The sequence below is a fragment of the Cervus canadensis genome, chromosome 26 (assembly GCF_019320065.1).
Source record: "Cervus canadensis isolate Bull #8, Minnesota chromosome 26, ASM1932006v1, whole genome shotgun sequence".
NCBI classification, from domain to species: Eukaryota; Metazoa; Chordata; class Mammalia; order Artiodactyla; family Cervidae; genus Cervus; species Cervus canadensis.
This window is the reverse complement of record NC_057411.1, coordinates 22707432-22724580: the sequence shown is the minus strand read 5'-3', so window position 1 is coordinate 22724580 and position 17149 is coordinate 22707432. Positions and strand designations below refer to the sequence as shown.

The 17149-nt window shown below is 38.2% G+C and overlaps 1 protein-coding gene across 1 annotated transcript in view; it reads left to right on the top strand.

Moving 5' to 3' along the window:
- Positions 1 to 11590: 11590 nt before the first annotated feature.
- Positions 11591 to 17149, top strand: part of CSN2 (casein beta) — a 112849-nt gene continuing 107290 nt past the window's right edge. The window contains exon 1 of the mRNA XM_043447622.1: positions 11591 to 11619. The gene's annotated coding sequence lies outside the window, so the exon portion shown is untranslated. The remainder of the gene's footprint in view (positions 11620 to 17149) is intronic.

Here is a 17149-nt window from a genome sequence, read left to right as displayed (position 1 = left end):
AAATCAGAAACCTGAACATGTGAATCTTGTAGTAGGTTCCTAGTGAATCTGATTACCTTTGGGTGTTTTATCTAAATGGTTCTGTGACTAGTTAAAGGAACAACAGTTTTATAAATGCCAGTCACAACTGATTGCATACAGCTACTTACAAAGTTGTACTGAGAGAGATTTGAAGGCTAACTCAACTAGTGATGGCTGCAGTGGCCACAGTATGGGCCCAAATCGTGATAAAACTGTCAGCCTTGAAGCAGATTGTGTTTACCAATGCCCACGCGAGGGCGCTCTCTTCCTGCGCTATACATACAGAGGTTTTTTTTTTTTTCTTCTTCTTACAGTGTAATTCGTTTTTTCCAAATGTGTATGTGTGTGTGCCTGCTAAGTCGCTTCAGCCGTGACTGACTGTGCGATTCTATGGTCTGTAGCCTGCCAGGGTCCCCTGTCCATGGAATTCTCCAGGCAAGAATACTAGAATGGGTTGCCTGTTCCCTCCTCCAGGGGATCTTCCTGACCCAGGGATCCAATGTGCTTCCCTTACATCTCCTGCATTGCTAAGGGGGGTTCTTTACCGCTAACCACCTGGGAAACCCCCTTTTTCCTAATAGAAACTATAAAGTAATTAATCACGTTACATTCCAACTTTCCCAAACATACAAGAGCCATACAGTATGAAATGCATTCCAGATAACTGTAGATAATTTAAATTTAATTTTAACCAGCCTGATATGTTGATGAATATGAAAGGCTGCAAAAGCTGAGGATAAGGCCAAACTACACTGGATGGATTTGTGGTTATGGAGCTCACTGGTAATCACAAATGTAGATGTATATCTGTGTTTTTCTGTAGGTAAGTATGGAGATGTAAATATCAGAAAAATATTCAGACTACCTCTGCCAGAAGAGCTATGGATCTGTTAAGATTGAATATGTGAGGGAGAGGGACCATCTGTTTGACCTTTGCTGTTTATTAAGTCACACCGATATAAAAGACCATTTGAAAGATAAGGCAATCTAGTGGTATCCCTTGCAGGGAGAATCTGTTAAAATCTAGACGTATATATATATATATATATTTTTAAATGGGACACAGACACACTTTAGAATGTTAAATGCTAGAGGAAATTTAGATGCCAACTCAGAAGCTTACAAAATAATCCCTCCATCCCTGTGATAACATTAGGAGGTATATCCAACTTCCGTAAAAATTCTACTAAGAAGGTCATGGACTAAAGTCATTTATGGCAACAAAGGACGATTTTCTCAAGGCATATACCAGGAAGATTAAAGTTCAGTACAAGGAAAATAAATGTGACTACAGAACCAATAACGACATTCACAAACAAGAACAGAGACAGGTTGTTTGTCAATCACTGAAAAACCAAGGGAAACAAAGGCATGAGGAAGGGTCAGGAGGGAGTCAAGGGCTCACCTCAGATAAACTCAGCGGCTTATTCAAAGTGTCCTGTGAACAGTGCTGACATTTGGCTCACTAAAGCTTAAAAGGGCCTGCCAGAGGCCAGACATCTGGGTACATATGCAAAGGCATCGCTGTAAGTTGTGTTTTTATTACCTGTTTATGCGCTTGGGCAATTTCAAGAGCCAGAATTTTTTTTCATCTGAGTTCTCCTTATCACCTGCTCACTGATTCCAGAATTTTCTCCAAGAGAGTGATTGCTTCATTAGAACTTATGATCTCTGTTCAAATGCAGCCAAAGTTTTCAGTTCTTTTAAATGCTGCTCTTTGACAAAGAATGCTTAAACATTTACCTAAATGAGTATATGCTAAGGATTTAGATTCTCAGAAGGTTAGAGATGAAAGTGCAGGTTGCCTTCAGAGAGAAGTGGATGGGAAAGGTCACTCATATTGTTAAGGTGTCTTTGAAAGACTAGGTTTAGATAGGAATAGAATAGGATGAGAGAGAACATATGTTAGGTTAGAAGGGAGTAAGTTTGTGAGCCTACAGACAATAAAGATATTTGACTATTTTATAATTATTCTGGAAGATGGCATCATTAACAATTGTCCTTTGTGTATTGTCATTTTCTTAACCCTTCAGTTCAGTTCAGTTCAGTCACTTGGTTGTATCCAACTCTTTGTGACCCCATGAACCGCAGCACGCCAAGCCTCCCTGTCCATCACCAACTCCTGGAGTTTACTCAAACTCATGCCCATTGAGTCGGTGATGCCATCCAACCATCTCATCCTCTGTTGTCCTTTTTTCCTCTCGCCTTCAATCTTTCCTAGCATCAGGGTCTTTTCAAATGAGTCAGTTCTTCACATCATGTGACTAAAGTATTGCAGTTTCAGCTTCAGCATCAGTCCTTCCAATGCACACCCAGGACTGATTTCCTTTAGGCTGCACTGGTTGGATCTCCTTGCAGTCCAAGGGACTCTCAGGAGTCTTCTCCAACACCACAGCTCAAAAGCATCAATTGTTTGGCACTCAGCTTTCTGTACAGTAAAACTCTCACATCCATACATGACCACTGGAAAAACCATAGCCTTGACTAGACGGACCTTTGTTGACAAAGTAATGTCTCTGCTTTTTAACATGCTGTCTAGATTTGTCATAACTTTCCTTCTAAGGAGAAAGCGTCTTTTTATTTCATGGCTGCAATCACCATCTGCAGTCGTTTTGGAGCCCCAAAAAATAGTCAGCCACTGTTTCCCTATTTATTTGCCATGAAGTGATGGGACCAGATGCCATGACCTTAGTTTTCTGAATGTTGAGCTCTTAACCCTTAGGATTGCTAAAAACCACCTATCCCAAGATAAGCATCATTTCATTCTATATTAGGGAAATAAATGCCAACTATTTATATTACTGTGTCTAGATGTGTAATTTAGGTGTATGGAGGAGTTACAGGGCATCTTAGAGAAACAATTGAGATAATTAAAAGTCTGGGAAATTGATTTTTTTATGTAGGGTAAAGCACTTAAATCTTTTGGTTTGTGTAAAATAAGACCACAGATTAACATAAATATTAGAAATTATATTGCACAAAATTAAAGTGGTAGCATGTACCTCTTCCCCATATATATCACCCTACTTAAAGTATGAAGCTTGCTTTTGATATTTTTTCTAGAGCCATCATGGTAGGCTTTATTTCCTTTCTTCAGTAAGAATTTGTAACACAATAGAGCTTATAATGAGGTGGCAGGGATTGAAATTAGACAATACAAAATACATTTCATATCTTTTAAGGTGAAAATTCATTTGCTATGAACATTTAATAACACTATTGGATGGAAATGAAAGGATATGCAGATCATACTTGAATCCCCTTTTCATGTGCATTGTTCAGATTTTCCTTTGTATTTGTTAGAGTGAATCTACTCTTTCCCATAATTATTTGATGATTTTAGCAACAATTACAACAAATTAATCATAATTCTGCTTCTTTACTATCAGGCATGACTCATTTCCTTGCAGAAAAACTGTTACTTAATTTCACTACAGTTTTTTCCCTAGCCCTATTGAAACCATCCTAAAAATTCAAATTTTCAAATCTTAAAAGATGATGCTGTGAAAGTGCTGCACTCAATAAGCCAGCAAATTTGGAAAACTCAGCAGTGACCACAGGACTGGAAAAGGTCAGTTTTCATTCCAATCCCCAAAAAAGGCAATGCCAAAGAATGCTCAAACTACTGCACAATTGCACTCATCTCACACACTTGTAAAGTAATGCTCAAAATTCTCCAAGCCAGGCTTCAGTAATACATGAACTGTGAGCTTCCAGATGTTCAAGCTGGTTTTAGAAAAGGCAGAGGAACCAAAGATCAAATTGCCAACATCTGTTGGATCATCAAAAAAGCAAGAGAGTTCCAGAAAAGCATCTATTTCTGCTTTATTGACTATGCCAAAGCTTTTTGACTGCTTTTTGACTGTGTGGATCACAATAAACTGTGGAAAATTCTGAAAGAGATGGGAATACCAGATGACCTGACCTGCCTCCTGTGAAACCTATATGTAGGTTAGGAAGCAACATTTAGAACTGGACATGGAACAACAGACTTGTTCCAAATAGGAAAAGGAGTATGTCAAGGCTGTATGTTGTCACCCTGCTTATAGCTGCTTACTCTTGCAACTGTGTTAAGAATGGATTTTAAGAGGGGAGGATGAGTAAGCAGTCCAGTTGAGGGCTACTGTGAAACCCAGGTGAGAAATGATGGTGATCATAACCAAGATACTTGCAGTGTACTTCATTACCAGTGACTGGATTCTGGATATGTTTTGAAGGTAGTGGTATTAGGATTTACTGATGGTATCATATGTGACATGTGACAGAGGGGTAAAGAATGATTGGAATAATGTTTATCCTCTGTTTATTGTTTAAAAAAAATAGATCTTATGTGAAAGAATCTAAGATAATGCCTGAAAAATTATAGGCAAGCCATCAGTCATTTTTAAAGGTCTATTCCTGTAAAAAGCAGAAATAGTTGCAACCCCATGGACTGTAGCCCACCAGGCTCCTCTGTCCATGGAATTGTCCAGGCAAGACCACGGGAGTGGGTAGTCATTCCCTTCTCCAGGGGATCTTCCCGACCCAGGAATTGAACCCAGCTCTCCCACATTGCAGGCAGTTTCTTTACTGTTTGAGCCACCAAGAAAGTCCTGGGAAAGAACAAAAGTAATTTGATGTTAAACAGTTTCTGGAAATGATCTGCTTTATATTGTGGATAAATCAGAGGGTTAAGCCAGAAGTGAATATTTTTCCATACTCAACTGTTTGATTTTATTTACACAGCAAAGAAATTTTATTTGGAGGGAAAATCCCATTCACATGTAAAATGACACAACAGTAACAACTTCATGGGTACTTAATACTTTGCAGATACATAACCATATTGAAGGCTCAGCTTGGGTCTCTGTTGAGTGAAGTGAAATCTGATAGCTGCTCTGTCCTGTCTGACTCTTTACTACCCCATGGACTGTAGCCCACCAGGCTCCTTTGTCCAGGCAAGAATAAAGGAGTGGGTAGCCATTCCCTTCTCCAGGGGATCTTCCTAACCCGTGGATCAAACCTGGGTCTCCTGCATCTCAGGCAGATTCTTTAGCATCTGAGCCATCAGGGAAGCCCTGACACATTAAGAATAGCCGAGTCACCTCAGCCTACCCAAGAGAAAGTTGGTTTTAAGTGCATGCCTGCCCTCAATCTTTGCCAGCCTGAACATTTTATACACAGCCTCTTAAATAAGCGTGTGATGGCTGGGAAAAAAAGGCTGATTGACATTCACACATGAGTGTATTTTCATGTACACTTGGTCACTGAGAGCTTCCTCTAAGGAAGAAGCCCTTGATATGTATTCACATGAGACACAAATCCAGGTAGCTTAACACTTGTTCCTCATTCCAAGAAGTCAATCCACTTGTAACTTATACCTAAATTCAATTTACATCCATAATTTGTTTTTTATTAGTTTCTCATTTTTTGGAAATCTATGTTCTCATGGCTACTCATGTTAATATTCTGGCTCAGAGTAGGATAAGAGGCAAAATTATATACATAAGAAATGTTCACAAGAAATTATTTCATACTGAAAATGTTCTGAAGATTTGTAAGACTCTCTTCTTCCTTCATTCCTTAATTTCTTTTATTATTCCATTCTTTCTCCTTTCCTGCCATAAATATTTACTGATCACCCAATATGTCCTAGGTATTGTTGTAGATCATGGTAACAAAGTGGCGAGTAGACACAGGAATTCCTGCCTTTAAGGAGCTTATATTTTTGATGAGGGTTACAAAGGCTTCCCTGGTGGCTCAGAGGTTAAAGCGTCTGCCTGCAATGCGGGAGATCCTGGTTTGATCCCTGGGTTGGGAAAATCCCCTGGAGAAGGAAATGGCAACCCACTTCAGTATTCTTGCCTGGAGAATCCCATGGACAGAGGAGCCTGGCGGGCTACAGTCCATGGGGTCGCAAAGAGTTGGACACGACTGAGCGACTTCACTTCACTTCACAAAGAAGACAAATATGCAAATGCTTAAAAAACGAAAAAATAGCAATAGCTACCATGAAGAAAAGAATCCATTGACAGAACCTAAAACAACTGGGTTGGTGGAGAGGACTTAATTAGGGTATTTAGGAACAGTGACTCTGAAACAGGATATTTATTTATGTGGATCCAAAGGTGACTATACAGTGGAAGTGAGAAATAGATTTAAGGGGCTAGATCTGATAGACAGAGTGCCTGATGAACTATGGATGGAAGTTCATGACATTGTACAGGAGACAGGGAGCAAGACCATCCCCAAGAAACAAAAATACAAAAAAGCAAAATGGCTGTCTGAGGAGGCCTTACAAATAGCTGTGAAAAGAAGAGAAGTGAAAAGCAAAGGAGAAAAGGAAAGATATACCCATTTGAATGCAGAGTTCCAAAGAATAGCAAGGAGAGATAAGAAAGCCTTCCTCAGCGATCAATGCAAAGAAATAGAGGAAAGCTATAGAATGGGAAAGACTAGGGAGCTCTTTAAGAAAATTAGAGATACCAAGGGAAAACTTCATGCAAAGACGGGCACAATAAAGGAAAGAAATGGTATGGACCTAACAGAAGCAGAAGATATTAAGAAGAGGTGGCAAGAATACACAGAAGAACTATACAAAAAAGATCTTCATGACCCAGATAATCACAATGGTGTGATCACTCACACTCTACATACAGCCAGATATCCTGGAATGTGAAGTCAAGTGGGCCATAGGAAGCATCACTACGAACAAAACTAGTGGAGGTGATGGAATTCCAGTTGAGCTATTTCAAATCCTGAAAGATGATGATGTGGAAGTGCTGCACTCAATATGCCAGCAAATTTGGAAAACTCAGCAGTGGCCACAGGACTGGAAAAGGTCAGTTTTCATTTCAATCCCTAAGAAAGGCAATCCCAAAGAATGCTCAAACTAGCACACAATTGCACTCATCTCACACGCTAGTAAAGTAATGCTCAAAATTCTCCAAGCCAGGCTTCAGCAATATGTGAACTGTGAAATTCCAGATGTTCAAGCTGGTTTTAGAAAAGGCAGAGGAACCAAAGATCAAATTGCCAACATCTGCTGGATCATCAAAAACGTCAGAGAGTTCCAGAGAGGCATCTATTTCTGCTTTATTGACTATGCCAAAGCCTTTGACTGTGTGGATCACAATAAACTGTGGAAATTTCTGAAAGAGATGGGAGTATTAGACCACCTGACCTGCCTCTTGAGAAACCTGTATGCAGGTCAGGACGCAACGGTTAGAATTGGACATGCAACAACAGACTGGTTCCAAATAGGAAAAGGAGTATGTCAAGGCTGTATGTTGTCACCCTGCTTATTTAACTTATATGCAGAGTACATCATGAGAAATGCTGGGCTGGAGGAAGCACAAGCTGGAATCAAGATTGCCGGAAGAAATATCAATAACCTCAGATATGCAGATGACATTAGGCTTATGGCAGAAAGTGAAGAAGAACTAAAGAGCCTCTTGATGAAAGTGAAAGAGGAGAGTGAAAAAGTTGGCTTAAAGCTCAACATTCAGAAAACTAAGATCATGGCATCCAGTCCCATCACTTCATGGCAAATGGATGGGGAAACAGTGGCAACAGTGGCAGACTTTATTTTTTGGGGCTCCAAAATCACTGCAGATGGTGATTGCAGCCATGAAATTAAAAGACCTTTGCTCCTTGGAAGGAAAGTTATGACCAACCTAGACAGCATATTAAAAAGCAGAGACATTACTTTGTCAACAACGATCCATCTAGTCAAGGCTTTGGTTTTTCCAGTGGTCATGTATGGATGTGAGAGTTGGACTATACAGAAAGCTGAGCACCATAGAATTGATGCTTTTGAACTGTGGTGTTGGAGATGACTCTTGAGAGTCCCTTGGACTGCAAGGAGATCCAACCAGTCCATCCTAAAGCAGATCAGTCCTGGGTGTTCACTGAAAGCTGAAACTCCAATACTTTGGCCACCTGATGTGAAGAGCTGACTCATTTGAAAAGACCCTGATGCTGGTAAAGATTGATGGCAGGAGGATAAGGGGACGACAGAGGATGAGATGGTTGGATGGCATCACCGACTCAATGGGCATGAGTTTGAGTAAACTCCCGGAGTTGGTGATGGACAGGGAGGCCTGGCATACAGCTGTTCATGGGGTCGGAAAGAGTCAGACAGAGTGAGCGACTGAACTGGACTGAACTGAAAGGTGGGAAAGCACCCGGTCATTCATAAAGCAGTGCAAAGTTTCTTGGATAAGAAACACACCATAGTTGAAAATAAATAGAAAGTCCTTGTGTCTTGACCATGGAGCAAAATGGAGAATGTGATAGGAAATGAAAAATCCTTAGTTAGAGCAGGTAAGTCTTGTATCCCTGGTGAGGGTTTAGAATATAGTCTATGTTAATAGAGAAAACACTAGAGGCTTTTAAAGAGTCCAATGATATGATTTGAGTAACACTTGATTTAAAAACATGATTTTTACCGCTGGGTGGATAATGTGTGTGGAGGAGAGTTACTGTAGGGGGTAATCTTCTGTATATGCTATATGACTAATAACACATACAAGCACATCATTTTCCTGCCAATCAAATTATAATTGTTTATTTATAGTTCTCCAAAGTTAGGCAGTAAACTTCTAGAAGTGATGCCCTCTTAGTCTCTGTCATACATTTGATGTACGTTCAATCACTGCCTGATTAATTAATAAAGTTAAACTTTTGATTGACTCTGCTTGGGCTCTCATTATTATCTAAAATGACACCTAGGGGCAGAAATTCATATTGCTGTTATTTGATTCTTCTAAACTTTGCTTCTAGGAATTCAAGTGTCACTTATAAGTGACCTGGCAGAGGGTGGATGCTTGATATGTATTGGATGAAAATATGTCATATCTTTATCTCCGGTTTTCAATTCTCCCATGAAGTTTTATTCAACATCTTTGTCTGCCTAGTGTTCATAATGAGATATTTTGTCACTTTTGACATTCAAAATTAACATAACTGAATTGTCTTTTTTTATATCTTTCTCCTCTTAAAATATAAAGCAGAGCTCCACATAACAAACAAACGATAATGGATCATCTCTTCTAAGGTTTTCCTGTTCTCTTTTCATTTAGTAAAACAAATAAGAAACCCTGGATTTCTCTTTTCTTCATTTCCATCCTTGGAAAAGTCTGTCTTTTCTAATCTATAATAAAATTTTACTCTAAATCCTCTTTTTTCTCACTATTACTTTTTATTTGTAGTGTCACGAACTAAGATTTCCTGAGTGGTATTCTCCCATTTTTTTTTTTTTTTTCCTCTTTCTAATGTGGACCATACACTCAGTCCATATTATCATTGTAAAAATAATACTTTCATTCCATCTTTCCCTGATCAAAAAGTTGTTAGTGATTTCCAATGCTTAGGGGCCCTGTTCAACCTCTGAAATTTAGATAATCTTTCCAGTCTGTCTTTTAAAATGTCTATAATCCTTTTCAATTTTATCAACATTTGGCTGTAGATAACTACTTTTTCTAGCTTTCAAAAAATGTACCTATTTATTTTTGAGTGTTTTTCCATAGATTTGGAGGATTTTACTTTGTGTTCAAAAATTGATGAAATTATATTTCTAGAACTTATTTAGATTAAATTTTCAGGTCTCCTTTTTCTACGATACAAAGATCAGTTTTTCCCAATCTTAGGTGCACTTTGGAATTACCTTGGAAACGTTAAAAATACCATTACTTAGACCCACCCTACCAAGTAAATCCGAATTTTTGTGTGTGCCTTGACAAAACAGACATTTAACAGGGTTATTTAAATGGGCAGTCAGTGTTGATGGTGAGATTGGCAAATATTCAACAACCATCAAAATACTTATTTTTGCTACCAGAGAGAATACTTTGCTATACTTGACAACTGTATACTGTGAATGCAAATAACTTGGTTATATAGGATCTTGTTTACCAAATACTCTTAAAGTAACCTCTGTGTGCCAGGCTTTGTTACTGGATGATTTAGAGGTCCGGCATCTGGGCTACAATAACTTAACTATATCAATTCTCTTAGATATTGTGATTTTAGAGACAACAATTTTTTAAAGGGTTGAGATTATTATGAGCCTATTTTTTCAACAGCTGAACGTTTGTCCTAAAGAGGTTAAGTGGCTAATGTCATGAAGCTAACAGTTGTGACAGCCGGGACCCTGACTAAGGATGCAATGTTTCTGTCACTAGGACCTAGTCTGTTAACTAGAACTCTCTGAGTCATCCTCAACTATTTCCTGAAGTCAAAATTCTACTGATGTCAAAGTTTGTGGTTTTTGGGGCTCCAATAAATCAAAATTTCAAAACTTTTTCTTAGCTTTTGAATTTTCCAGGCTATTGGTAACCTGTGTCACCACACTAGCAGCCAATCCAGTATCTCCTGCCATCACCTTTCCACAAGCCAGGGGACATGGCCCCAGGGTCCTCTGTCTTCAGTTTTCCTTCCTCTCTTTGTAAGTAGTCCCAGGTGAATTTTTAAATATGTTAACCTATTTCTCAATTCGTTTTTAAAGTGAAAGTCTTGTCTTTAGCATTTTTTGCTATGTTTCTTTTAATTGAAGTATAACGGATGTAAATATTATAGAAGTTACAGATGTACAGTATTGTGATTCACACTTTTTAAAAAAATTTTTTTTCCATTTATTTTTATTAGTTGGAGGCTAATTACTTTACAATATTGTAGTGGTTTTTGTCATACATTGGCATGAATCAGCCATGGATTTACATGTATTCCCCATCCCGATCCCCCCTCCCACCTCCCTCTCTACCCGATCCCTCTGGGTCTTCCCAGTGCACCAGGCCCGAGCACTTGTCTCATGCATCCAACCTGGGCTGGAGATTAACACTTAAAAAAATATTATATTAACTGTATTCCCTGTGCTGCACGATATAACCTTGTAGCTTATTTTATACATAAAAGTTTGTGCCTCTTAATCTACTCCTTAAGTTCCTTTCTTTCTGCTTCATGTCGGGCCAATTCTGTTTGTAGGATCTCGGCCTTTTTCATTTCCTTTCTCCTAATTTTCAGATTCACACTGACTTTACTAGAAACTGACTTATAAGGATTTATATATTTAAACATAAGAGCTATGAGTTTGCCAAAGGTTTCATTCATTGCTCAAATATCATCCATCTTTCCATGTCTGAGTAGGGTGATTTAACTAAGGAGTTATTCTCCATCAACTTGATATCCAACTCCAATCTGAATTCTGTCTGTTGCCTCTGGGGCCTCCCCAAGAGGTTTCTTTGTTCCAATGCTTGGAACCTTTGAATGTTACCTTATTTGGCAAAAGAGGGAAAAAAAAAAAAGCATCTTTGAGAGATGTGATTAAGTTTAGAGTTCAAAAATGGAGAGGTTATACTGTATTACCTAGGTGGGCCCTGAATGCAATCTTTAGTTGTGTCCGACTCTTTGTGATCCCACGGATTGTAGCCTGCGAATTTCCTCTGTCTGTTGATTTTTCCAGGCAAGAATACTGAAGTGAGTTGACATTTCCTCCTCCAGGGGATCTTCCTGACCCAGGAACTGAACTTGTGTTTCCTGCGTCTCCTGAATTGGCAGGCAGATTCTTTGCCATTGAGCCACCTGGGAAGCCCCAAGTGCAATCACATATACCTTTTAAAGGTAAGATTTGAAAACATACATGGGAGAAAATACTGTAAAAAATAATCACACAGAGACTTGATGCTTTATTCCTTGAAGATTGGAATGATGCAGCCACAAGTTAAGAGATGCTGATAGCTACAGAAAGAAACTGGGAGGGTCACAGCTTCCCAAAAGCCTATCAAGGCACCATTGACCCTGTGACATATTAATTTTAGCCCAGTCAACTTGATTTTGGACTTCCTGAAATGTGAGGGAATGAATTATTATTTATTTAAGCCACCAACTTTGTAATTTGTTGCAATAACCAAAAGAAATTAGCACACTTATCATGCTTAACTTCAGGTTAGTTTGTATTTTCTAATTTCCAGTAAAGTTCTAATTCCATGTTTCCTTGGTATGCTTTCTCATTCTGCCTCTGATACATTTCAGCTGTGTAATCTTGGCAAATCATTTATCTTCTCTGTTATTCAGTTGCCTAAGATTTAAGTGGGAATAACTGTATATATTTGCAGGGTTATTATAAGGGCTTAATAAACTTATATTGTTAGAAGCTTAGAACAGTGCTTAGCACTGCAAAGTACTATGTAAATTGATGTTAGATAAATGTTTAAAAAGCAGGTGAAACATTTTAGGGGAAGGGAAATGGGGAGATAGCCATGGAATGATGCTTGTCTCCTTTTTATGTTTTGCTGAAAGTTTTACTTTTGTTTTAGGTTCAAAGGATTTGTTAACTAAAGAAACCACTCATCACACACAATAAGCAATTTTAATATTTAATAGAAGATTATTGGGCTTAATTTAAATACACAGTCATTACAAGTAAAGAAACAGATGCAATAGAGAAAAGTAGCAGCACATACATCACCAAATGGAGCCGAACGACATCCAGAGTTAAATAGCACTGGGAAGTCCCTTGTTAGCAGCAATCTGAAGTCCCAGTTGGGAAAGGGTCCCAGGCAGTGCATCCATCCCATGGGTGAGACTTCAGATGGCAATTTCAAGGGCTCCCACTTATTATCTCAGGCCACAAAGTGATGTCTTTACCAGACTGTGCACAAAAATGCAGCTCTGGTTTTACTTTAATCTTTTTAAAATACTATGTTTCACTCTGTAAGTCAAAGGATTTCATTAGATCCCTGGGGCATTGGCCAGACCCTCAGGGACTCAAGAATTTCAAGACCCATTCCCTTTCTTATCTAAGGTACCACTTGACTTTCTGTGCTTACAGACAGGCATGGAAACCAGACAGTGTTCAAACAGGTCAGAAGCAAGTCAGCTCTCCTACTTCTGAAACTTGAACAAGACTTCCTCCATTTTAATTTCCCTAACAAACTACTTTCTGTTTACTTTCAGAAGACACAAATTGGAAACAAAAAATAAAAAATTCTATTTGTGTTATATTTTTTATATAGGGTTTATTCAAAAGAAAAGCACATATTGCCAACAGATGTTTAAATCCCTGACAATTATTATTTACATAGTTAAGAAGTAACCTTTTAAAATTGTGAATTGGAAAAAAAAATACACCATAAATATCATTTCTATATAAATTAAATCCAATGAAAAAATATCACAAACAAACCTATATGGTGAGACTGATTATTTAAGTGTTTTTTATTGAAATATATTTTTAATATAACAATGGTAATCTTTGAAAAGAAAATAATTTTTTTTAGCTTTCACTGATTCTTGTTCCAATTATTCCTGAAAAAGAAAGACAACATATTAGTTTTGTATAAAAGTTATCAAATGACTATAAGAAAATTCCTCTCGTTGCATTATGATTTTAACATTAAGGGACTATATTGAATGGTTATCTACAAATCCATGCTACTATTAGAAGTCACATTTAAGAGAATCACGTTTGTTTTCCTCTATCTTCTTACAGCTATTACGCATTCTCATAAAAATTTAAAAATGCAATGTTAATTCAATGTTATGATTTATTTGCATGCATGCATATATTATATAGAACATTTTGTGTGGAAGTGTTGGGATCAGATCACCAGTCTCCTGATACTGAATGACTTGAAGTAGAATTCCTTCTCTGTCTTATAAAACTTTTCTAGAAAAGTAGTACTGTTTCTCTTACCTGTTATGAATTGTCATTAATATAGTAAGGAAAGAAATATAAATGTTTACTGAAAATATGAAAGTATTAAATTTTGGAATATCTTGAACTAATTCACTAATAAATACTCTTTTATCTTATATAATGGTAAAATAAAAACCTCAAAGAATATGACAGTAGAAAAGGTTTAACTCAACATTTAAGCCTTTTAATTTGTTTTGTAATAGCTGCTGTTAAGAGGCATCACCAACAATAGGGAAGTGAAGTTGCTCAGTCGTGTCCAACTCTTTGCAACCACATGGACTGTAGCCTACGAGGATCAACTGTCCATGGGATTTTCCAAGCAAGAGTACTGGAGTGGGTTGCCATTTCCTTCTCCAGGGGATCTTCCTGACCCAGGGATTGAACCTGGCTCTCCCACATTGTAGGCAGATGCTTTACCGTCTGAGCCACCAGGGAAGTCCTACCAACAGTAGTAAAAGCTATCAAATTATGTCTTCAATTCTACTGTAAGCACTGATGTCGTCTCAGCAGAAATCCTGATGTGGTTAACAGTCAAATAAAGCCTTGCTATTTTCCTGTCTAGCTAATATTTATAACAGTCAAATTGGAAAAGATTTATGAAAGGATAAAGGAATGAGGTCACAATAAAGGATAGAAATGGTATGGACCTAACAGGAGCAGAAGATATTAAGAAGCAGTGGCAAGAATACTCAGAATAACTATACAAAAAAGATCTTAATGACCCAGATAACCATGATGGTCTGATCACTCACCAAGAGCCAGACATCGTGGAGTGTGAAGTCAAGTGGACCTTAGGAAGCATCACTACAAACAAGGCTAGTGGAAGTGATGGAATTCCAGCTGAGCTATTTCAAGCCCTAAAAGATGATGCTGTGACAGTGTTACACTCAATATGCCAGCAAATTTGGAAGACTCAGCAGTGGCCACAGGACTGGAAAAGGTCAGTTTTCATTCCAATCCTAAAGAAAGGCAATACCAAAGAATGTTCGAATTACCACGTAATTGCACTCATCTGATACTCTAGCGAAGTAATGCTGAAAATTCTCCAAGTTAGGCTTCAACAGTACATGAACTGGGAAGTTTCAGATGTTCAAGCTGGATTTAGAAAAGGCAGAGGAATCAGAGATCAAATTGAAAAGATGTGCTGGATAATCAAAAAAGCAAGAGAGTTCCAGAAAAACATCTATTTCTGCTTTATTGACTATGCCAAAGCCTTTGACTGCGTGAATCATCACACACTGTGGAAAATTCTTAAAGATATGGGAATACCAGACCACCTGACCTGCCTCCTGAGAAATCTGCATGCAGGTCAAGAAGCAACAGTTAGAACTGGACATGGAACAACAGAGTGGTTCCAAATTGGGAAAGAAGTACGTCAAGGCAGAGTACATCATGCAAAATGCTGGGCTGGATGAAGCACAAGCTGGAATCAAGATTTCCAGGAGAAATATCAATAACCTCAGATAAGCAGATGACACCACCCTTATGGCAGAAAGTGAAGAGGAACTAAGGAACCTCTTGATGAAAGTGAAAAAGGAGAGTGAAAAAGCTGGCTTAAAACTCAAAATTCAAAAACTAAGATCATGACGTCCAGTCCCATCGCTTGATGGCAAATAGATGGGAAACAATGGAAAGAGTGACAGAATTTATTTTCTTGGGCTCCAAAATCACTGCAGATGTTGATTGCAGCCATGAAGTTAAAAGATGCTTGCTCCTTGGAAGAAAATTTATGACAAACCTAGACAGCATTTAAAAGGCGGAGACATTGCTGACAAATGTCCATCTAGTCAAAGTTATGATTTTTCCAATAGTCATGTATGGATGTGAGAGTAAGACCATAAAGAAAGCTGAGTTGCTGAAGAATTGATGCTTTTAAACTGTGGTGTTGGAGCAGACACTTGAGAGTCCTTTGTACTGCAAGGAGATCCAACCAGTCCATCCTAAAGATCAGCCCTGAGTGTTCGTTGGAAGGACTGATGTTGAAGCTGAAACTCCAGTACTTTGGCCTCCTGATGTGAAGAGCTGACTTATTTGAAAAGACCCTAATGCTGGGAAAGATTGAAGGTGGGAGGAGAAGGGGACATCAGAGGATGAGATGGTTGGATGGCATCACCAACTCAATGGACAAGAGTTTGGGTAAACTTTGAGAGTTGGTGATGGACAGGGAGGCCTGGCATGCTGCAGTCCATGTGGTTGAAAAGAGTCGGACATGACTGAACGATTGAACTGAACTGAACTGAACTGAACTGATACTGCTATCAGACTTAGCTTTTGGAAATAAAGAACTGGTCAAATTATGTAATGAGGGTCCTTAATAAATTCCTTTGCATATAGGAAACAGCCTAATACATTTAGCAGTTTTCAAGGCCCACTTTTCTGAAGTCTTATTTCTTTTTACCCATACTTTCTAAAATATCTCTTTATCTCCACGTGAGTCAGGAACCATAAGTATGTATATAGACTGATGGAAGGAGAGTACTTTGTGTCAAACATACTAAAGGAACATGTTAATATGTAGAGCATTGGAGCAGCAGGATGGCTCTTTAAACTTCTGGGGAGCAGTTCCATGCAACCATTTAACTTGATCCTGATCTCTATCAGGAATAAGGGTACAAGAAGCAAAGTTTTACCTCCTTCTAGCAAACACCTACTAGGAGTAATCGATTAGTGGCGGTACACTTTAGAAATTATTCACTGTTGAGTTTAAGCTCTCATCTGTCTTTAGCCTGTGCCCAGGTTTCAGAGTATCTTCCATGTACTTTGGAATCGTTCTTTTCCTTTTTTAAAATAGCCACAGCTCTAAAACTTAGGGACAAAGGGATTCTGTTTTTCTTTTTTAAATCATCATTTTTAAGAAAATTTAGAGGACTATAGTTTTGGTTAAAATAAGTAACAGAAACTGAATATACCCTCTTGTCTGAAATGAATTTAAAAAATACCAAAATATGAGAAGCAACTATTTCTGAAGATCTGAATGTCAATTTATGAAGAACAGCAATCCCTAAGAGACAAGAAGCAGCGGAAATGAACCGTATGATTGTCTTAGCTTACTGCTAGCATTGTTTCGAGGCCTTAGTGAAGGGAGCTGGAGCTGGGAGTCTAGGGAGACCAAGATAGCTAAAATTCACAGGGCAGAGAATCTGAAGGAAAGAGGAGGACAAAAACATAGATACAAAGATTGAAAGAGGTTATCCTATGCTTATAGCAGTGTTATTTACAATAGCCAAGATATGGAAGCAAGGTACAAGTTCATCAATAGATGAACAAATATGGAAGGTGTGATTTCACATATATATATACATATATATATGTATATACACACACACACACTAATATATATATATTAATATTCCATTGTATATGTACAATGGAATATTAGTCAGCCATGGACTGTAGCCCACCAGGCTCCTCTCTCCATGGAATTCTCCAGGCAAAAATACTGGAGTGGATTGC